The sequence below is a fragment of the Macaca fascicularis genome, chromosome 4 (genome assembly GCF_037993035.2).
Source record: "Macaca fascicularis isolate 582-1 chromosome 4, T2T-MFA8v1.1".
NCBI lineage: Eukaryota > Metazoa > Chordata > Mammalia > Primates > Cercopithecidae > Macaca > Macaca fascicularis.
Window position 1 is genome coordinate 886,476 of NC_088378.1, and position 22,421 is coordinate 908,896.

General features: G+C 54.1%; 1 long non-coding RNA gene across 1 annotated transcript; it reads left to right on the top strand.

Annotated features, from left to right (window-relative positions):
- The first annotated feature begins 979 nt into the window (after positions 1-979).
- LOC102145641 (uncharacterized) lies at positions 980-8,473 on the top strand. The gene is made up of 2 exons (XR_006697861.3): positions 980-1,096; positions 2,360-8,473. It is a non-coding gene; the product is annotated as an uncharacterized lncRNA (long non-coding RNA).
- Positions 8,474-22,421: the final 13,948 nt, after the last annotated feature.

The following is a 22,421-nucleotide window of genomic DNA, read 5'->3' on the forward strand; positions in this document are numbered from 1 at the left end:
CGAAGACGCTTTTATGCTCCTAAGTGACCAGACATCATGTCCCTAATCCTTTATCTTGATTAGAAATGGATCCCATACTTTAGCAGGTTGTCAGCCAGCCCCTCGCCCTCTGGACCCACTGTCTGAAGTTGGCAGTTGTGGTCATAAGCCCTTTCAGTCCCGAAATAGCTGACCGCCGCTCACTGCATTTTCCATCTCAGCAGGACTGTGTGCGGCTGCAAAGCTGAGCTGTTGTCTTGCCTGTGGCCTCCGAAACGCAGCCCTGGGCCCTGTGATTGCTGCATTTCCTCTGCGCGGCTTTGAGGGACAGAGTGTGCTGACCAACAGAAGAAAGGCAAACAGCAGAAACTGGCACCGTGGCGGCCGCTGGACATGGCCTCGGTCAGCTGCAGAGAGAATTTATTTCCACAGCAACCCTCAGCAGGCACAGGCCTCGGCCAGACCCATTTTTAGAAAGGAACATGAGGTCAGAAAGGCTTGTGTGGTGTTTTAAAACAAACCCTGCATCCACTGCTCACCTCGTCCTCTGTGAGACAGGTGCGGCCTCCTCCTGAAGAGAATTGGGGCGTCCCACAACTACCCCACTCTTCCCACTGCCTGTGCAATGCAGAGCAGGACACACCTGCTAGGGCCAGGGGACGAGCCCTGGGTTCCGTAGAGGGGCCCTGGGTTCCGTAGAGGGGCCCTGGGTTCTGTAGTGGGGCCCTGGGTTATGTAGAGGGATCCTGGGTTAAGAGCTGGCTTATTATCAGTGTCGTGTATTAGATTCCACAGTATAATTCTGGATTGATAAATAAGGTCTCCATAGTTAAGAAACTTAGAAAAAACACTGATTAATCCAGGTGCTTTACCTTGTAAGGGAGAACATGGATGCAGAGAAGCTCAATGGCTTCCTGAGTCATGGGTCTGGTGTCTGGACAGGATCCTTTGTGGTTTCAGGTGACAGAGGTGACTTCAGCTCCCAATGTGGTCAGGCTCCACTTGGTGCCAGGGACGAGGGTGGAAGGCGCCTGTCTCAGAGGCTCAGACCCAGAGCTGAGACTTCCCCAAGCACAGGGCTTGCAAATATTGGACTCCCAGGAAGCCCCAGGAGTGGGTAAGAACAAGTCCCGTTCTTCTGCTCCAAGGACCACGAAGGCTGGAAAAGGCGTTTCTGAGAGAAGCTCCCAGCATGGCAAGAGCCTTGCCGTGGTACTGGAAGGATCGATTTGTGGCCAGGGCAGTCTGAGGAAGGAGGAGTGGGATCCTCACGTGCTGGCTCTGCTTGGGGTCACTGCCTTCTCAGGGAGTGCTGACGTTCTAGGATAGAGGAAGGGTCCCGCTGGCCCCGGCCCTCAGGAGCCCTGGAAAAGGCTAGCATTGTCCTTAATGCTGCATTCTGTGGTAGGGCTCTGGGTTCTGTGGAGGGGCCCTGGGTTCTATAGAGGGGTCCTGGGTTCTGTGGAGGGGCCCTGACTCAGGCCCTGCCCAGGGGCATGGGCGTCTCTGGCTGATGCTGTGAGGCCTGGGGCTGACAGCAGAAAAGCATTGCCATGGAGGGAGGAGGCCGGGGCTGTGAGGACCCAGGAGGGCGAGGAGCTGGGCAGGCCATGCTGGAGGGCCTGTGTGCAGCAGGGTCTTACAGGCAGGGCTGGAGAAAACCCTCCTGGAAGGAACAGGAGGTGAGCGCAGCACCAGGTGCAATGACCTGTCTCATCCATCAGTACCCAGCACGCAGGCCTGGGCTGGGAGGAGGGAGGGGGTGTGCAGTTTTGCCTGCTGGCTTCCATGCCTGCAGTGAGCCCAAGGGCCAGGATGGTATGCAGGAGATGCCCCTCTCCAACCAGCACCCCTGGGGCCCTGGCCCCCACTGGCGTGTCTGGTGAGAAGGGACCTTCCCATGTGCCTGACTGAGCTTGCAAGGCTGCCTTTGTGCCTCCTGCGGATGGAGATGAGGGTGCAGGCAAAGTGCCCGGTGCCTGTGAGTGAGGACCCCCCTGAACCCCTTGCTGTCCTCCAGGGACACAGGGAGGAAGATTGCTGTGGTCCTGGCGGCCCCTGCCGATTTCCCAGCCTTGCTCTTTCCGTGGTCAGTTGTGGATTGGAGTCAACCTGGGCGCCCGTCTGCTGGAGTCCACTGGGGCGGGCGTGGGTGGAGGGGGCCTTCTGCAGAGCTAGTGGGGTGTTGTGGGGGCCGGTGTGTGGGTGCTCGGCACACACCACCACATGACAGGCGTGTCCGGCTCATGCAGATGGGACTCTGGGGAGTCATGGTTGTAGAGATGATCACCTCAAAGGCCTGACTTTCTGGGAATGGTAATTTTTTCTCAGACGTGAGCCTCTTATTAACAGCACACGCCTCCTTCCCTCTCCCCCGCAGGCCCCATTGCCACAGACGAGGTGATGGAGGGCAGCCTTCAGCTTGGGGTTCCCTGAGAGGCTCCCCCTCTGTGTGGAGACGGCTCGCTCTGAAGTTCTGCAGGGGTGGGCTGGCGGCCAAGCTCTCAGCACCTGCCGGCCGGGCTGCTGACTCATGCTCTAATGGGGACATTGATGTGTCAGGAATTTATGCGGCCGGGCGGCAGCCCTTTACTTTCCTAACGGTGAAGCACTTCACAGAGAAAACACAACGGGATCAAATCACAATTAGAGTCAGTCCCAGCTCCTGCAGGGCAGCCGCAGCCCGGCGGGCGGGCGGGCACAGGGCCTCCAGCCAGCTGGCGGGCGGAGGGTGGGAGGGTAGGGCCAGAGCTCACCTCATAACCTGGTGTACTGAGGGGCAGAGAACAGCACGGGCAGCCTTGGGCCAAACAACCACCCCACGTTTGATCTGGCAGATGAACGTCCCTCTTGGTACGGCTTGGCCTGAGTGCCTGCGGCTGGTTTCGCGGTGTTGCTTCAGCTCGGGGTGCCCTGGAATCAGCTGCACCTTGTCCACCTCACAGCAGCCCCCAGATCCAGATCCTCCAGCCAGGGACCTCGGACGGTGTGGGGTGGGGCTGAGGCTCCCTGGGCAGTCTGAGGCACTGGCCGCCTCACCCGGATGGCTTTCCTGCTCCAGCCTCCAGACCCCTGTCTGGCCTTAGAGAAAGAACAAAGGTAATTTGTAAAGAGATCGATAGAAAATGCTGATCAGACAGTCAGAACGTGCCTTTGCCTGAGGACTTGAATTCCTGCTTCGAGAATCTGTGGTTTCCGCTGCTCAGTGCTGGGGACAGACGTCAGGGGACTGTGGACGTCGACGGCCAAGTGACTATTTCCTTATGACCAGCCTTTCTCCACGCTGGTTTTCCTGTTCTGTGCTCTCTCAGCCAAGCTGTGTGAGGTTTGGCTTAGGAAACTAGGCCAAAAATAGAATCAAAAGACAATCTCACCAAAGAGAAAACCAGCAGGGTGGGTGACACCTTGGTTCCAAGAACCGGTGGGGAGGGCCTTTTGCTCCGATGGAGCGTTTCCTAACCCCGGGGCAACTTTCCCGAAACACACAGACTTGTCTGACCCAAATAGCCCCTTATTCTTGGCTGCACTTGTGACCACAGGCAGAGCTCTTCGGAGGTGTGGACAAAGGAGGCCTCGGAGAGAACAGGGTTCAGTGGCCGGCGGGTGGAGAAGTCAGAGCTGGCTGCACCGTGGAGCCCGCGCATCAACCTTGCTGAGGACCCCAGTGCAGAAAGTCCTGGGTTCACTTCCTTCCAGATCTGCTGAGCACCCACTCACGGCGGGAGAGCTGGGTTGTCCTGGAATTCTGGAGAGGCTCCTGCTCGGAAGGAGTTCGAGGTCTTCCTGTCCGGTCTGATATCCCCAGATGTTTTCCCTGCTAGGGCTGGAGAAAGCTGTCCAGGCATGTGGACGAACAATTTGAGGGACAATCTGGCTTTTTTTTTTTAAACAGTTCTTTTCTAAACGCCTCGGAATAAATGAAACAAAGTCCTATTTATCACTAGAGATGAAGACACATCCCTGATTTACGTTGCCAAGCAGGGAGAAATGCTTTGTTTCTACTCAGCGGAAGGAGACACAAGCAGGTGGGAGGAGCTGTCTCAGGAACACCAGCCTGGGTTTCCCACCCTCCCTGCTGTGGCTCTCAGCTGACCCGAGGCTGGCTCAGGAGAGGAGGAAAGCATGCCTGAGACTGCTGTGTCTTTCTGCCCCAGCAACAGAGAGCCAAAGAAAAGACACAAGGCCCCAAAGTATCGCCTTCTAAATCACTTCCCTCAGCTACTCCCCCAGCATTTCCAAAAACCCAGGTTCCCCTCGGGAGCTGCCTGGAGCTGCCTGTGCTACCCGCTCCTCCAGGAACCCATCCTCAAAGAGGCCACAATGAGCCCAGGGCTTCACCCTCAGGAACCAAACCGAGCTGACTGTCTTGGTTTTCTCCTTGTTCTCCATGAATCCTCTGCACACTTTAACCTTCCAGGCAGCAGCTATGAATGGATTCCCAGAGCCAGGCTAGAGGACACCCATTTCCCAGCTGCTTGCAACTCTTGCATTAGCTGGGAAGCAGCTTTACCTTAAGGGAATGTATCACCCTTAGAAGTTTTTGTGTTTTTATAAAAATATAAAAGTTTTTCTTTCCTTGCTCTTGCTAACTTCACAATTGGAGCCCTATCAGAAGAAGGCAAGTTGTCAAATGACAAATATGGAGTCTGTGTTGTTGAATCGTGAGCGCCGGGGGAGCATAGAGGGGGCCGTGGAGCTGGCTGGGGGTCAGAGCCCTGTGGAGACGCCAGGGCTGAGTGGGCCTGAGACCTCCAACTGCAGTCAGCAAGGCCCCCTTGGCTGATGGACCTGAGAATTTCTGTGTTACCTCTTTTTATTTCTGCATGCCTCACGTCACAGAATTTTCAAAAAGTGGCAATAGAACCCAAGGATAAAAGCAATTCCAGGATCGAGCATATTGCTTTTGCATGAACAGCATTCCATCTAAGATGGTTCAACACTTCCTAATTCCTTTGTGCTCCATCTCCACCATCTTCAGGGTTCCTTGGAGTGGTGGCCCCCTGGTGACTTCAGCTGGCGCCGTGATTTGACTGTGTTCTCAAAGCTCCTGTGTTGGAAATTTAATTCTCAGTGCAACGGTGTTGGGAGGAGGGACCTTGAGTAGGTTCTGAGGCCTCTGCCCTTGGACATGGATTAATGCGGTTATCACAGGAGTGTGCTAGATACTTTGAGAGAACCCACTGATAAAAGGGTGGCATGGCTCCCTCCCCTCTCCCTCTGTGGCATGGCCCCACCCTGTGCTACCCTGCTCAGGTTTTGGTGCAGCGAGAAGACCCTCATCAGATGTGACCCTCAGTCTTGGACTTCCCAGTCTTTGGAGCCGTGAGCTGCGTGATGCCACACTGTACACCCCAGCAGTGCCCGTCTCAGGTGCCCTGTCATGGTCCCCGGGTCCCCAGCCCCACCTGCCCATTTCTCTCCAGCTCCAGCTTCGCTGCGTACTGGGGATTATGGAGATGATGTCATGGAACTTTCTGGGATTCTCCTGTGAGTTGCCAGAGGCAGCCCCTGGATCACTGTGTGCATTGATTGCAGAGTTTACTGCTCTTCCAACAGCTGCTGCTCAGGCTGCCCTCCACCCACACTCACCCATAGGAGGGGCCTGAGGATTCAGGGAGGGTTTCCTCCTCCCCAGAAGCCACTGGGGAGTGAGTGAGCCTCTGTCTACACTGCAGGCAGTGGAGGGGCAGCAGGTAGCAGGTTTTTTGGGAGGGGTGAAGCTCTGTCTATACAGCAGTCACTGGAGGGGTGGTGGGCAGCTGGCTTGTCAGGTACATGAGGCTCTGTCTACACAGCGGGCTTGTGGGAGCGGGGGTGAGGCTCTGTCTACACCGCAGGCAGTGGATGGGCAGCAGGCTTGTGGGGTGGGTGTTGTCCCACGCCGTGCCCTCGCCCTCTGAGACCTTTTTCTTGTGTGAAGCATGAAGGGCGACTTTGCAGCCAGAGCCAGGTCCCACTTCTTCGCATGAGTGTTTTGTTTTCCCTCCTACTTGGTTTTTAAGTGAAAGATGTGCAGGCAGCAGCTTCCTGAGCTCAGTCTGCATTCCTGTTGGTCTTGGCGGGGTCAGTGGTTCTTCATCCCTCCTCTATCTGGTGTTCACCTGGTGTGTCCACTTGGGGACTGCAGGTGACACAGTGGCCCCCTCACTCTTTCTCAAAAATGTGTAGGGACTGTGCCAGGTGCTCTCTGCCAGGAGAGAAGTGGCCGTCGGGCAGCTGAGGAGAGACTCGCGCCACGGCGGGGCAGCCTCCTACCTAAACGCACCCAGGCAAAATGTCCCTCTGTTTGTGTAGACAAACACTCCTACTACATCTCAGCTGCTTAAAAAATACTTAGGTAATTTACTTCTGACTTATATGTAGATACTTGGGAAATTAAAAAAAGATCCGAGCCTCAGATTGTTGGGAATTTACAGGAGAGAGTTCAGGCAGGTGTGCTAGGGTTGTCTGTGTGAAGTATAACCAACCCTGGCCTTGCCTGTGGGATCCATGGGTGGAGGCAGATGGGCCCCGCAGCATCAGGAAAGGGAATCCTGGCTGGGTTGCAGCACGGGCTCCAGCTGGCTGGGCCTGGAGTATGCATTGGTAAAAGGCAGAAGGAGTTGGTGGGAGCCGCAAAATGGTAAAAAAATAAACAGGAGAAGCTGTCTCAGTGGGGAAGCAGGTCAAAGTGTGGGCCTGTGGGCTGGCACAGAAGAGAGTGTCATGGGGCACCCACATCCTGTGCCAGCCCAGACAGGCAGCTAAAGAGGGGTCCACGGAGGAGAGGAGAACACGCGGACACCTCAAAGCGGCCACCAGGGCTGAAGGCTCAGGGACGGGATGGGGAGGAGGAGGATGGGACTTCCGGCAGAGCTGTCCTGCTGGCCGGAGAGGCTGGCAGAGCCAGCAGGCGCCAACCAAACTTCAGTGTTGGAAGGGTGGATTTAGGGTCCAGCCAGCGGAGAGCAGCAGAGCCTCTGGGCACCATCAGGGCAAGACCTGGGACCTGGAGGGGTGTAAAAACCAGAGGCATACCCAGGGCAGAACTCGAGGGGTAAGTGGAAGCGAAAGCTTGGTTCTCTGAATGAGAACTTCGAAAATTCCACATCTGGTCACAGCTGGGGCTTGAATCTACTCATGAGGAAGCGTCTGCTCCCCCAACCCAGCAGCAGCCCCATGCGAGCTGCGGGAGAGGCACGCGGAGACCTGTGCCCTGCCCTTCATTTTACACTTAAGTCGAAACACAATACTGACCGGATCCCTCAGTTTTAGTCAAAGTTGGAGCAATGATAGGTTGCTGCTTGCACTAGAAATGTAGCTCGTATGGGCTCTTAGCTGAGTCAGAGCCCGCCCTCGGCTTAGCCCGGCACAGGAACGGCCTTGCCAGGGGTTGCCTGTGCTGGGATCTGCAGTGACCTTGGGTGTGGTCTCCCGGTGTGTTTTTCTCTATTTGCAGCCATGCGCACACTGGCTGGGAGACCACGGCGCTGACCCGATGGCTGGGTCTTTCCTGGTGCCAGGCTGCTGTGGAGAACACTTCTTGAGAGCATCCCTGCTCCTGCCTGGCCATCAAGACGCTGCCCTTGTTGGGGCCAAAGTCTCCTTATTTCTGTCCTGGCTGTACCTGTAGGGCCTCTGGCCTCCACCTGGTCTTGGCTGTTGCCTTGCTCGCCCTCGGACGCCCACAGGTCCATGCTGGCTAGTGGCTTCTGGATGCTCCAAGCTTACAGAACACACAGGAATCCTGCTTCTACAGCCAGCACCCCCTCCGTGGCTCCTTCCTTGGCCTCACTGTAAAGCGAGCCAGTAGCAGAGCCAGGGATCTGGAACATCTGAGAAATCTTGGGCACCAAGCAGCCCCCCGGCCTCCCCTCCTCTCCTGTTTCCTCCTCTCATTCTGTGCTCGGCACTCGGGAGCCACGTGGCACTGTTGGCTTCTCCCTCCTGCTGCGGTCCTGCCAGGATGCTGCTGCCTGGCCTCATCTGTCCGGATCGGTGCTGCCTTCTTCTCTTCCCAGGGAGAGGAACTGGATCCGCCCAGACTGGTGCTGCTTCCTTTTCTTCCCCGGGAGAGGAACTGGAACCCCAGTTCTGAGGCCTTGCTGCCTGTCATTCGCCCTCCGGTGCCGACACCTGCCCCCATCATCCTGTTGGGACTTTAAAATTCTGGAGCCGACCTTTGGACTAAGTGTGTGCAGAGTCTCCATGCGCTTCTTGCCCCTGATGACTGGCCCTGTCCCTGCGGGCCTGGCTGCCCTCTGGGTTGGTGTCCAGGCAGTGGGTGTCGCACTGTCCCCCAGCTGCCACAGCCCAGACTCTTCCTGACATTGCTGCTTGGAGCAGGGGCCTGGACGCAACCCCTCAGTCTTGGCAGAGGGGGTGACTCACTTCGTGTGTGTCAGGGAAGAGGTAAAGTGTTGAGAACCTGGTCCTTGGAGTGGGCATGTGTTTGGGGAGCAGCAGGGCCTGCTTCAGAGTTTGTTTCCTAAATAAAACAATGGGTCTCCAGTGACTTCTCCTGTGCCCCCGATTGTTTTCCCGGCTGTTGCACTTTTAGAGAGCAGTGTGTCCACCCCGCCGTTCCTGTGGGCCCACTGTGGGGACAGCTGCTGAACCTTCCAGGACATACCTACACACTTCACCCTCCTCTGCGTGCTTATCGCCACTGCACCCACGCTTGTGGCTGCAGGGAAGTCCCCAGCCGACGTGAATCCTCCTCCCACACACTGCGGCCCATGGCTTTGGTGTCTAGAGAAGACCAACAATGAGGTCAGTACAGGGCAGGCTGGTCAGACCACCTTGATGAAAAAAAAGACAAGATGGGGCTTTCATCACAAAGTGAGCACCACCTACTTAGACTGTGCCCTTTTTCTTTCCTGAGGGAGCTCACACACTTTTGTGTTATCAGACCCAATGTAGTAATGGCAAAAATGTGGATCAAAAATGTTACTGACAGAGCCTATGGCACAGGCAGGGAGGGTGGGTGCAAAAAACAACACAAAAAACAAAAAAGAACCTGCAGTGAAAATGGGGAGGGTCCCAGTGAGCTCCAAATGCTTCCAGAGGGACCAGGAGTTCAAAAGGAGAGTTCTGATCTCTCCTCCTCTCCCTGCCCTCTCCTTCCTCCCCAGCTCTACTTGGTGACCTGGGCAAGCAGAGGGAAGGGCTGCAGAGCGCCAGCTGGGGCAGCTACGGCCCTCAGGACACAGCAGAAGGTTTACCTGGAAAAGGCCCAGGGGTACAATGTTACAAAGCCTGATAAGTGTACTGCACTTTGCTTGCAAACCCAAAGTCACCAGGGTGCATGCTTTAGCTTCATTAATTGAATAAACTACAGAAATTACTGACATAAACATTTGAAAGCACCCCCGAAACCGCTGTTCAAGAAATCTACCTACACAAATTAAGTCCTTGAGCATATGATGCAAAATGTTTACATAATTACAAGGGCGAGAGTCAAAATGTTTAGTCACTAGTAAGTCTTGGCTACAGTTAATCAGAATGAGTCATGAGTTCAGTAGAATGGGCACGAACCATCAGAATAGGAACCAAACATCAGAACGGGAACAAACATCAGAATGGGCACCAACCATTAGAACAGGGGGCACCAACCATCAGAACAGGACACAACCCCCATCTGAACAGGAACCAACCATCAGAACAGGCCCAAACATCAGAACAGAAATCAACCATCAGAACGGGCACCAACCACCAGAACAGGGACCAACCATCAGAACAGAAACCAAACATCAGAACAGAAACCAACCATCAGAACAGGACACCAACCCCCATCAGAATGAGAACCAACCATCAGAACAGGACACCAATCATCAGAACAGGAATCAACCATCAGAACAGGAACCAAACATGAGAACAGGAACCAAACATCAGAACAGGAACCAAATATCAGAACAGAAATGAAACATCAGAACAGGAACCAACCATCAGAACAGAAATCAACCATCAGAACAGGACACCAACCATGAGAACAGGCACCAACCATCAGAACAGGGACCAACCATCAGAACAGAAACCAAACATCAGAACAGGAACCAACCATCAGAACAGGGCACCAACCATCAGAACAGAAACCAACCATCAGAACAGGAACCAACCATCAGAACTGAAACCAAACATCAGAATAGAAATCAACTATCAGAACAGGCACCAACCATCAGAACAGGGCACCAACCATCAGAACAGAAACCAACCATCAGAACAGGAACTAACCATCAGAACTGAAACCAAACATCAGAATAGAAATCAACTATCAGAACAGGCACCAACCATCAGAACAGGCACCAATCATCAGAATAGAAACCAACCATCAGAACAAAAACCATCAGAACAGCCACCAACTATCAGAACAGGGCACCAACTATCAGAACAGGCACTAACCATTAGGACGAGAAACAGACATTAGAACAGGAACCAGCTATCAGAACAGGCACCAACCATCAGAACAGGAAACAGACATTAGAACAGGAACCAACTATCAAAACAGGGCACCAACCATCAGAACGGAACCAACCATCAAAACAGAAACCAACCATCAGAACAGAAACCACCCATCAGAACAGGCACCAACCATCAGAATGGGAACCAACTATTGTAATTGGCATCAAGCATCAGATTAGAAACCAAACATCAGAATAGGGCACCAAGCATAAGAATGGGCACTAATCATCAGAACAGGAACCAACCATCAGAACAGGAACCAACCATAAGAACCAGCACCAACCATCAGAACAGGCACCAAGTGTCAGAATGGACACTAACCTACCTGAAGAGGGTGCCAGCAAAAGAAATGGATTGGATATCAACAACCTTTATAACTGAACATCAACCCTGACTTGTTTTCAGTTTGTAAGCAGAGTTTTGCTTTTGCTTTCCTTTTCAACATTATATTTTGTACATTTTTCTTTATAAAAATATTAAGGGTTTTTGAAGTATATTTTCATTAACCTCCCCTATGAGACCATCCTACCATTGCTATAAAGAAGTACCTGAGCCTGGGTGATTTATAAATAAAATGATTTAATTGGCTTACAAGTCTTCATATTTTATAGGAAGCATGACGCTAGCATCTGCTTGGCTTCTGGGGAGCCCTCAGGAAGCTTCCAATCATGACAGAAGGTGAAGGGGCAGGTCACATGGCCAGAGCAGGAGCAAGAGAGAGTGGAGAGGGGGCCACACGCTTTTAAATGACCAGATCTCATGAGAACTCACTATTGGGAAGACAACACCCAGCGTCAGGGATCTGCCCCGTGACCTGAACACTTCTGGCCAGGTGCCACCTTCAGCATTGGGGATTACAATTCAGCATGAGATTTGGGTGGGGACAACTACCCAAACTACATCACCTTCTTAAAAAGTTTTAAAACCAGCAGCCCTCTGTCCCTTCCCCTCACAGCCCCAGTTCTGCACCCCAGAGGCAACCTTTAAGAATAACATGCTGTTTATACATTTTCCACAGTAATTGGTGACTTAACTCTTGCAGGAGCAGGAGCCTTCCTCGTCCTCACTGAAGGCACACTGCGGCTCTGGGTGCACCAGGCTCATGGGGCTCTCGCAGCCGAGCCACGGAGGGAACTGTCATCACAGTCTTTACACAGCCGTTAGCTTGTCCCCAGGCTACTAATCAAGTCACAGTTTCATTTCCTAGATCTCTCTGCACTGACCAGTGCGTTTTTGCAAACATTTCCGCAGGTCTGCGGAAAGCCTGGCAGGGATTCTGCGGCTGGGCGAGCTCCCATCTGCATTCCCCCTCGCTGCCCCCAAACACCCTGGGCAAGCCAGTTTACCGAATTCCACAGCTGCTGTTTCTTAAGTTGTCCGTTTTTTCTGCCGGAGTACATCCTCCAGTATTTTCTTAAGGAGAATTGTATGGGAGGAAGATATTTTGAGTCCCTGTGTGTTGAAAAATATATTTATTTTGGCCTCAGACTTCATTAATAGTTTTCTTGGTATAAACCTCTTGATGGAAATAATTTTCTCTCATAAATTTCAGGTAATCTTTTGTAGGCATTTACTATGGCTGTTTATAAGACTGGTGCTAATTTTTTAAAATAAACTTTTTCTTTGGGAATAATTTTAGGTTTTTAGAAAAGTCGCAAAGATAGTTTGGGGTTCTCTCACAGCCCCACTAAGACACCCTGTGCTCAGCAGTGAGCATGGCCAGGACACCCTGTGACCTGCACCCCAGGACCCACCCAAGGGCCTCGGTGCCTCATCCCTCCTCAGGCTCCCCTTGGCTGTGGCAATTTCTGTCTTTTGTTTTTGTGTTTTGTTTCTCATGAGTTTGATAGTTTTGAAGGGCACTGGCCGAGTATTCTGTAGAATGTTTTGAATCTTCATTTGTCTGATGTTTTTTTCAACATTACCCTGGGGTTATGAGTTTTAGGGAGACGCTGCCGTGTGGGGGGAGGTGGTACACTCACGCATCACCCACGGCACGTGCTGCCACCAGGGAGGCTGACCCTGATTCCCACGCTGACCCTGATTCCCGCCCTTCCTGGGTTTAGGGTCAGGGCTGTTTTAATTCCAGTTCTTTCAGATGTGATCTAGCCATTTTTCCTTCTCTGGAGAATGTGATTTTGACTCCCAGTGTTCTGAATATTCACAGTGACAAGGAAATTAGCTAACTCCTAAGTAACATTCTGTTTTTTTTTTTTTTAATCACTATCTATCGATACAACCTACGGAATGGGAGAAAGTATTTTTGAACCATTTTTCTGATCAGGAGTTAATCTCTAAGATATGTAAAGAATTCATACAATTCAATAACAAAAACAAAATAATCTGACTGAAAAAAACGAGCAAAAAATCTGAATAGACGTTTCTCAAAGGAAGGCATACAAATGGCCAACAGATAAATTTTAAAAGACTCAACATCAATAATTCCCAGAGAAATGTGAGTCAAAACTGCACTGAGATATCGCGTCTCACCTGTTAGGCTGGCTGTCTTCAGAAAGATAAGAGGGAGTGCTGGAGAGGGTGTGGGAGGGAACTCTGCACACAGTGGGGATGTCTATTGGTGCAGCCATTGTGGAAACAGTCTGGTGCTTCCTCAAAAACCTAAGAATAGCCCAGCCATGCGGTGCGGCAATCCCACTTCTGGGTGAACATTCAAGGGAAATAAAATCAGTGTCTTGAAGAGACACCTTCCCCCTTCTTCTCTGCAGCTCTCTTCATAACAGCCAAGTACGGGGCCAACTTAGGTGTCCATCGGTGGGTGAGCAGAGCAAATGCGGATCATACACACCATGGAACACGATTCAGCCTCAGAAAGGAAAATCCTGCCATTTGTGACAGCGTGGATGGATGTCCTGTTAAGTGAAATGAGCCAGACACAAGGACAAATCCCTCATGATCTCCATGTGGAATCGAAGACAGTCGCCCTCGTAGAAGCAGAGTGGAAAGGAAATTACCAGGGGGCCGGCAGGATGAGGAATTGGAAGATGCTGGTGAAAGGGCAGAAAGTTTCAGTCAGATGTGGTGAATGGATTCTGGAGCTCTATTGTGTGACGTGGGGACTCTAGTTAATAACAATGTGTTGTGCACAGTCCTGTTGCTCGACGACAGGGAAACTTTCGGAGAAATGCATCCCTAGGCAATTTCATTGTTGTGTGAGCATCATGGAGCGACGTGCACGTAGCCAGGGCAGCCCGCCACACACCTAGGCTGGGGGTAGACTCTGCTTCTCCTGGGGAGCAGGTTACTGTGCTGAATAATGCAGGCAACTGTAATGCAATGGTATCTGGGTATCTAAACATAGAAAAAAGCTATAGTAAAAATAACGCAGGTATAAAAGGTAAAACATAGTGCCCTGTTCAGGGCATTTGCCATGCGTGGAGCTTGCGGGACTAGAAGCTGCTCCAGTGAGTCTCTGAATGAGTGGAGAGTGAGTGGGAAGCCGGGACGTGACCGTGCTGCTGTAGGGTTTATACACACTGCACACGCAGCCTGCTCTCGTGAGTCCATGGGTGAGTGGGGAGTGAGTGGGAAGCCAGGACATGACCATACACGGCTGTAGGCTTTATACACACTGCACACACGGGCTGCTCTCGTGAGTCCATGGGTGAGTGGGGAGTGAGTGGGAAGCCAGGACATGATCGTACACGGCTGTAGGCTTTATACACACTGCACACACAGCCTGCTCTGGTAAGTCCATGGGTGAGTGGGGAGTGAGTGGGAAGCCAGGACATGATCGTACACTGCTGTAGGCTTTATACACACTGCACATGGAGGCTGCACCAAATTTATTTAAAATTTTCTTTCTTTAATGACAGATTAACCTTAGCATACTGTAACTTTTTTACTTTACAGACTTTTATTTTTTAACTTTTAGATTACTTTGTAATAATACTCAGCTTAAAGCACACATTATACAGCTGTACAAAAATATTTTCTTTATATCCTTATTAGTTGTATTTTTAATTTAAACAAATTTTTAGCCTATTAAACTTTTTGTTAAAAATGAAGACACAAACACACACATTAGCCTAGGCCTGCATGGGGTCAGGATCATCAATATCGCCGTCTTCCACCTCCACACCTTGTCCCAGTGGCAGGTCTTCAGCGTGATAAATGCACGGAGCCGTCACCTCCCGCGATCACAAGGCCTTCCTCTGGACAACTCCTGCAGGACCTGCCTGAGGCTGTTTCACTGTTAACTCTTGTTTGTAGAAAAAGTCCACTCTAAAATAATAAAAATAGAGTACAGTAAATACATAACCAGTAACACAGTTGCTTATTATCATTGCCAGTTATGCACCATGATTACCAGTTATGCACCACGTATCATTCTGTGTGCAAGATTTTCACATGGCCGACAGTACAGCGGGTCTGTTCACACCAGTGTCGCCACATTACAGAGTGACGCGTTGTACGGTGAGGTAATCGTGGCTGCGATGTCACTAGACGATAGGAATGTTTCAGCTCAATCACAATCTTATGGGACCACAGTCATATATGTGGTCTGACTGAAAAATCATTATGTGGGGTGAGACTGAACTTAAACTTTGCTAAGAGTAGATTGTAAATGTTCTCACCACACACACACACACACACACACACACACACACACACACACGAGGTAGTGGATGTGTTGATTAGCTTGACATAGTCTCCATAGACACAATTTTTGTTTATCAATTAAAAAATAAACATCAAAATCACTGTTTGACAGTGACATAAAGAGTACCTGTGCACGTGATATTTTTCTGCAAGGTCAGTATCTCAGGCTTAGCACACCCGAGCTGGGAGTCCACACACCCGGGATTGTAGAATCTCAACAAGAATCGGAGTGTGTGCAGCTATGGAGGTGCCAGAAGGCCGCAGGCTCAGGACATTTAAACACGCAGCATGAAGAGCTGGTCGGGGTTAGCAAGAGGCTCCCAGAATGGCTTGAGTGAGGGAGTCAGAAATAGGTTGGGTCTGCCCAGGCTTCTGGGAGGAGGGTCAAGGGCCCTGGCCTGGAGCTGGAAGAGGGCACAGGACACACACAGGGTGCAGCCAGGGCACCGCTGCTCTCTGTGCGCTCACAGGCACTGCCACTTTTCACCTGCTAAAGGGCACTGCCGTTCTCTGAGTACCCAAGAGCACTGACAGTCTCCATGTGCTCAAGGGCACTGCAGCTCGCCGCACGGTCAAGCAGCTGCACTGCTGCTCTTCACCTGCTAAAGGGCACCATGGCTCTCCACCCACTCAATGGCACCACTGGTCTCCACGTGCAGCCAGGGCACCATCACTCTCCACCTGCTAAAGGGTGCCTTGGCTCTCCTAGTGCTCAAGGGCACCGCTGCTCTCCACACTTAAGGTCACTGCCGCTCTCCACACTCAAGGTCACCGCTGCTCTCCACACTTAAGGTCACTGCTGCTCTCTGCGGCTCAAGAGGATCTGGGGCTGCAGTCACTGTTCTGTCTCTACTGATGGCCAGGCAGACACATGGAGAAGTGAAGCAGCTTTTTATGGATGGACAGGACCCCGAGGGCACGCAGGTCCTGCAACACCATGGGCCTGCACCTGGTGACCCTCTGAATGCTTGAGCTGCTGTTTGTGGGGCCATGGCAGGGACTCGGGACAGCCACTGTTGGTCCTTCTTCTCTCTCCCAGGCAAGGTCAAGGCACCCTGGATCCTGGGGCCCCGGATCACCTGGAGCACTTTGTCTCTGAGAAGGGGCCCCAGATCACCTGGTGCACCATCCAGTGAGAAGGGGCCCCGGATCACCTGGAGCACCATGCAGTGAGAAGGGGCCCCGGATCACCTAGAGCACCATGCAGTGAGAAGGGGCCGGCATAACTCATGCAGGGTCAGCTCAGCCCCTGCAGGGGAATCCCAGGAGTCCTCTGTGAAGGGGCTTCCCGCCTGTTCCTTCCGGCCTGTTCCTTCCCGCCTGTTCCTCCCCAGTGCTGGCTCTCCTCTGTGAAGCCAGAGCCTCTGAGGCTGCAGGGCTCCGGGCTTCTCCTCCCCACCCCTAATTTCACAGTGAATGGATTTCCTAGGTCATAAGATCCGTGTTAAGTCTCAACCCTGGCAGGAAACTGAGGGCCCTGCGAGGCCTGGTAAGACGGCCCGAAGCAGCTCTTAAGGCTTACAAGGTCTCTTTCCTCATTGCTACACATTTCTTCATGTCCTGCCTTTTCTGAGTTAGTTTGAATTTCCAAACAAAATAAAACTAATAAAAACAAAAACACCACCCCCTTAACCCAACCCCCCAAAAAGGTGCTCCTTGGAGCAGGCGTCTGCCCTGGGCCCCCTCTGCAGGCCTGGTCTGGCCCCTGGGGCCCTGACCTCATTCCAGAAAGAGTCCGGGTCTGAGATCCTGTTTATGGCGCCTCGGGGCCTTTCATCTGGAGGAAACACTGCTGGCTCGTTCCAAAATAGCTACTGCAGGGATGGGCTGTATTTTTAGGACACAGGAAGGGCCCAGGACCGGCCTGTGCGTTTTTTATGGCCTGCCAGTTTCCTATTGCTTCTCAGAAACGGGCCTGAAGCTGAAGGCAGGGGGAGCGAACTCGCTCGCCTGGAGTAAAAGGCTCCGCAGATGGGCCTGGCCTTGTCTCCCCGGAGTCGCTCTCACCAGGGCGGGATTAATCACCCCCGAGTCACCTGGTTATTTCCCTCCCACAGTCCTGGGCGTCTGCGATACGATTCAGCAAAACTGCACAACAGCCCAGTCCATCTCGACATGAAGGAGCGTGTTTTAAAGGAGACTCAAATGAGAGCCATAACTCAACGCTCCTCCCGCCGAGGACTCGCGAAACTCAGCATTGTTCCGCGGGGGAGGACTTGGGGCTGGAAGGGCCGCAGGGCTGCAGTGGCTGCAGGGCCGGAGCGCTCCGGGAACCACGTGCCAGGACCCCCAGGTCCTTCCGACCTCAGCGGGAGGTCGGGGGACATGGCTGGAGCCCCGACGCCTGGATAACGGGCAGGCCTTGCGCTTTTTCAGCGTCCTGAGCAACCGGAATCCCGGCTTCCGCAAAGGCTGTGGTCTCTCCGGCTCCGTGCGCCGGGGCTTGGCCGCGGGTGTGGACCGCCGGGTCCCGCACCGCACTGTTGTCTCACGGTTTCTTCCGTCGGGGGCGAGTGGTCGTCAGCGTCCCTGTGCGCAATGGCCCCGGCCGGCGACCCGGTGCTGCTGGCGCGGAGGCCCCCCGGGGTCTCGTGAGCGTCCAGTTCTGACTCCGTAGGTGGCGAGGCCGTGGATCGGGTCTCTCGCGGGTGATGCCCCTGTGAAGCTGATGCCGCTGGTCCGGGGGCCACGCTTTGAGTAGCAGGTGGAGGATGATCCTGAGGATCCACCGCACTGCCATCAAGTGGGAAAAATGTCCGCGGGGAGTGCGCGGTCTCACTGAGGAGCCGGTGACAGGAGACAAAGCGCCAACCAGCCCAAGGTGTCGGAGGTGTCCGAGGCGCCCGAGGCGTCCGACGTGTCCGAGGTGTCCGAGGTGTCGGTGCCGGCTTTGTGCCCAGCCCTGCAGGGCACTGGGGGGGAGCTGTGAGCACACAGGCGAGGTCCCCGCTCTTGGGAAGGTGCTCACCAGCTATTCCCACGCACACTGAGTAGGGGCCCAAGGCCTGCCGCAGGCGGCACCCGCACACGCAGCCGCAGGAGACTCACGAGAGAAGGAAGAGCCCGGGGTGGCTCCCGGAGAAGGCTCTGTGGAGGGGACGGACACTGAATTGGGCCTTGAGAGAAGCAAAGGGTGGACGGACGGGGTAGGAGGCCGGCCATCTGGGTGGCCTCCGACGAGATAAGCCAGAGTGTCGGGGGCTCCACACGGCCCGAGGGCAAAGCGAGCAGAACGATGGCCAGACCAGGCGGGGTGCCCAGGCCAGGGCGGAGGCTCCACTCAGTCCCCAGGCCCGGGCGAGCAGGGGCTGTGTGAGCCTCTTCCTCTCCCAGTGCACCTGTGAGGCTGGCCGCCGCCTTTGCCTTTCCGCCCGCATCTGGTGTTGACGTCCCTCCCTCGGGGCTGTTATCTGCTGTCTTCTGCTCTCCCGCAGAGTCACCATCATCATCAACTCAGAGGTGTCCGGGGACACTGTGGGCCCCGTTCCCACGTAGCCTGCATGGTGATGGCCTCCGTCCGGCATGCACACTGGGCTCCCGCCAGCCCGCAGCTCTCCGCACTTCCAGAGACAGGCGTCCTTGGCCTTGTCTGGGCTTCCGCATGCTCTGGCCTCTGCTAGTGGGAGTGGGAGGGGCCGTGATGGGAGGAGGCAGGCAGGGATCTGAGGGCACGATGTGTGCTGTGGAGACTCAGGTCAGAAAGGCCGGCTCTGGCAGGAAGGAAAGGAGCTGGCAGCGTGCAGGGGTCCTCTTACCCTCCTCCAAAGAGCAAGAAGGAAGACACAACTTAACACTGAAATCTTCACCTTGTCCTGAGGGAAAGGCATCTCCAGCAGGCGGGAGGAAAAAAGCTTCCCCCTATTTCAGCGGTTAGTAGACTGTGGCCCTAGGGTGAAACCTGGCCATGGCTGTTTCTGTAAATGAAGTTTCTCTGGTTGCTGCCCTGCTCCCTCCCCTCTGACCTGTCTGCCCAGGAAGCCTGAGAGGCACACCCTATCTGGCTTTTTACAGAACAAGTTTGCAGGCCCTAGATCTAGATAGAGAGGAAAGCAAAAGGTCGGATGTAAGGAACCTGTCCCATTTATGACAAAAGTACTTCAAGTGCCCGTGGGCATTTGAGTTTTATTAGCCTTCGTTTCATGCACATGGGTGTGGAGGAAGACAGCAGCTGTGGTGTGCGTTGCTTGTTTCTAGGTGGGAAGCCATCATTTCTAAGATAGAAACGTTTTTAAAATGAGAGAATTCCGAGTTCCTGTTGGCCAGTGCTGACCCTTGGGCAGCAGAGGTGTGGGACATGGAGGCGGAGTCTGCAGCTCTACGGAGCTCCCCAGTGACTGGGAGGTGGCAGGACATTCACCGGGCATTTTGGAAGCCGCTGGCCTAGAGTAGCTTCCTCTGCACGCCCAGCAATGGTCTTCTGGTGTGTGGTTTGTGTTCTGGAACTTTCTACATCTACGGGAGCCACATGAGGCTGTGCGCCTCTCCTTCCAGGTCTGGTGAGGGAGAGGATGTGTCTCTGTGGTCATGGCCACACCCTATGGGGCAAGCTGACTTGCGAGGGCCTCAGGCAGGGTGGGCTGTGGAGTTTGAGGTGCCACGGTTCCCTCTGCTGGGTCCCCTTGCTTGGCAGTACTAGGGAAGTGTGGCTCTCAGATCTGCAGCTGCTGGAGGGAGAGGTCCGGTTCCATGACCAGAGTCATGCTTGGGGGCCTGGGATGTCCCACGTCATACAGCAGCCCCGGGCAGGGCAAAAGCCACGCCCTGCAGATTTCTCCCGCCCCTCAGAGCCCCAGACATCTTGCTCTCACCCCGGCCTTCAGGGCCCATGTGAGACAGGCCGGGTCCAGCACTTGATGGAACCTGCCAGCTACACCCCGGCCTGGATTTAAGTCCTGGCCACAGCTTTTCGGCCTCAGCCCTTGACTCCTCCTCTGACACGAGTCCGTAGCTTCTCAACGGGCTCGATGAATACCTGGCCCCTGTGTTTTCTCAGCAGTGAAATAAAAAACGGAGGCAAACTCTGTCAATGGCCCGGCTCACGGAACGCAGGACCATCCGGCCCAGCTCACCAAAGTGGGACAAACGTCAGCTGCTCCTGTTGTGGCCGAGCCCTTTGGCTTCCTGGTGGCGGAAGCTCACGCGCACCTCTCCATGTAACTTCTGACCCTGGCCGTGGCCGCCGCAGCCGGCAGACACACACTGGCGATCTGCGTGCAGTCCCCTGGCTCTGCTCCAGGCGCCCTGATCCCCTGCATGTGGCGGGCTCCCATTACCTAATTCATTCTCCCAGCGCTGGTGCCTTCGCCGGCTTCTGCTTATCTCGAATGCATTCCAACTATTTTTCTTAGACAATGGGCTGCCGGCACCTTTGCCTGCTCTGTGCAGCTGCAGTGTATTAGGTTGCACTGAGGCTGGGGTCCCAGGTAATGCAGAGCCATTAATGATCACTCCACAAATATTGGCATTAAGGGCAGGGTTTAGCAATGGCTTTGTCCAGTGGCGCGGCTCTGCAGGTGGTCCGCCCAGAGCTAACTCCAGTTCCCTGAGAGGCAAGCCCCAGCATATTCTCATTCTCTGTGTGTGAAATCGGGGTTTGCCTGGAATATCGATGCCTATTTCGGCTCTCACCGTCTTCACTAATTGGGGAAGCTTTTATGCCACTCTGGAGATGAGCTATGGATTAGAGGGTCTTGGCTCAGCGGAAGTGAAACCTGAGGCATCTGCCCATCTAGGCAGATGAGAAGTGGAGCCTGGGCCTGCTCTACCCACTGAGGCATCTGCCCATCTAGGCAGATGAGAAGTGGGGGCTGGGCCTGCTCTACCCACCGAGGCACCTGCCCATCTAGGCAGATGAGAAGTGGGGGCTGGGTCTGCTCTACCCACCGAGGCACCTGCCCATCTAGGCAGATGAGAAGTGGGGGCTGGGTCTGCTCTACCCACCAAGGCACCTGCCCATCTAGGCAGATGAGAAGTGGAGCCTGGGTCTCCTCTACCCACCAAGGCACCTGCACGAATAAGCTGATGAGAAACTGAGAAAGGCAGGCTGGTCTGCTCTACCCACCTTGACCTTGTGTGTGTTGGAGTGCCGGCCTGGCACCCGAGACTGGAGGTGAGCTGATAGCCGAAGTGTGCAGATATGCCCAGAGAGGAAGGGGTCTCCTGTGGGCCACATGCCGCCTTTCTTCGCCATGTGCCTCTGGAGCCGGCGACGTGGGGCCTCCTTGTTGGCACATGTGGGGTGTCGGGGGTGCAGCAAAGCTTGAGGGTGCCTGTGTCCAGAGGTGAGGGCGTTCTGTGGCCTGCAGCCAGTCCTGTTACCTACAGAGCCCCCCACTTCTGGGGCAGCTGCTCCCCGCCTATGCTTGGGTGGTGCTGAGCCTGGCTCAGTGGGATCAGCTGTGGAAGACCTGGCTCAGCACTGATTCCTCAAGGAGCAAGACCCAAGTTAACAGTGCCTTGAGCCTTGGGAAGGACATGGTTCCTGCCTTCCCTCTATGTCCGTAGCTTTGGGTGGGGCGTGGCTCCCCTTTCCTCTGTGTACCAGCCTTGTGTGGGGTGTGGCATCCCCTTTCCTCTGTGTGCCAACCTTGGGCGGGGCGTGGCTCCCCTTTCCTCTGTGTACCAGCCTTGGGCGGGGTGTGGCTCTCACCACTCCTCTATGTTGAGGCCTTCCTCCTCCTGGTGCAGCCTCGGGGGCTGGGCTTCAGCACCAATCAGGCTTCCAGCAGCTTCTTGGTCGCTTCTGGACCCGTGGGTTCCCTCCTCCCTTTTGCAAGGACAAGGTTGTCCATGCAAAGTTGAGGCTTAATCCAAGGCTTCATTCAGCCCCAAACCACACCCTTTGGGTGGAGTAGGCTCTGAGACTCCAGCCTCAGCGGGGGGGATTGGGACAGGCCTCCCTCCATTCTGCCTGAGTCCTGTTGCATCGCAGTCTCGGTACCTGGGGACTTGGCCCCTCTCTCTAACCTGGCTGTGCGTTCACAACATTAAACAATTTGAGCATAGGATTCATCCAGACCAGATGTAGTGGTTCACCTCTGTAATCCCAACACTTTGGGAGGCCGAGAGTTTGAAATCAGCCTGGACAACATAGAGAGACCTTTTCCCTACAAACAATAGTAACAAAGGGTTCAGAAATGTATTAGCCTTCTGTGGTGGTGTCACGGATAGGATGACTGTGTTAACTCAGTCTGCTCTTGTGTGGATTCACTGAAAATCAGGTCCAGCTCTGAGACCCTGTGGCTCCTCCGAGGCTGCTAGGCCAGCCCCCTGGCAACACCCTTTCCCCTGTGGCCAGAGGACGGACTGTGGGTGCCTGCTACTCTCCCAGGCCTCATCGCCCCATGGCCTTGGACTCAGTTTCCGGGGCTGCCCTTGTGGAC